The following is a 1,211-nucleotide window of genomic DNA, read 5'->3' as shown; positions in this document are numbered from 1 at the left end:
CCTTTGCTCCGTCCCCCTTCTCGTTTGTTGTCTTCTTTCAATAATGCTTTGTTGGTCACCGCTGCGAGGCATCGCCTGTTGTACAGTTGCTTTAGCCCGTTCACTCCTTTTTTCTTTCCCTTGAGAATGAAAAGTCCTCATCCTCACCCGCAACAAGCACTTTTTCTTTGTTTGTTCTTTGTGCGAGTTCAGTGCTTCTCTGATTCATAGTGGGACCCGCTGTTCATTAATAGGGGTTATTCCCTTTCTATCTATTAGGAACTGCTTGTAGAAGAAAGAAGATTAGGCAGTTTCTATCAAAAACCAAAAAGTCCTAAAATCTAAATGAAGTGATACATTTGCACTAATAGGTTGAACTACATTGATTAACAACAAAAATGGACAATAACAAAAATAATAACAAATTCCAAAATGACCTAAATTTTTATTATATTGAGTCTTTTGCACTTATTAGACGAACTACATTGTTTTAGAAACAAAATGGACTACATATATTGAGTCTTTTGCACTTATTCGACGAACTACATTGATTAAGAAACAAAATGGACTAGATATGACCTAGACCCTTAACCCTTAACAATAAACCCGAACCGCAAAACACTAAAGCCTAAAACCTAAAACCTAAAACCTAAAACCTAAAACCTAAAACCTAAACCCTAATTCTTAAACCTAGTAAAGACCAAAATGGCCTAAAATATTAATGCATTTTGACTTTTGTTCTTAATGGACGAACTACAACGAAAAGACCTAGAATACACCTAGTAAATAATAAAGTGACCTAAAATCTATATCCATTGAGAATTATGCTTTTATTACATGAACTACATTGATAAGAACCAAAATGGACTGCATATGACCTAGACCCTTAACCCTTAACCATATACCCGAAACGCAAAACACTAAATCCTAAACCCTAAACCATAAACCATAAACCTAACGAGAACCCTAAACCATAAGCCATAAACCCTAAACCCTAAACCTTAAACCCTATACACTCAACCCTAAACTCTAATCCCTAAATCTAAAAAAGACAAAAATGACCTAAAATATAAATTCATTTTGACTTTTGTACTTATTGGACGAACTACAATGAATAAGAAATAAACTGAACAAAAAGTAACATATCAAAAACCAAAATAACCAAAATCTAAAACCATTTAGATTGATGTACTAATTCGAAGAACTACATTGATTAAGAAGAGAAATGGTCT

Source organism: Cicer arietinum, chromosome 3, assembly GCF_000331145.2.
Source record: "Cicer arietinum cultivar CDC Frontier isolate Library 1 chromosome 3, Cicar.CDCFrontier_v2.0, whole genome shotgun sequence".
NCBI classification, from domain to species: Eukaryota; Viridiplantae; Streptophyta; class Magnoliopsida; order Fabales; family Fabaceae; genus Cicer; species Cicer arietinum.
The sequence above is the reverse complement of the archived record's forward strand: the minus strand, read 5'-3'. Positions refer to the sequence as shown.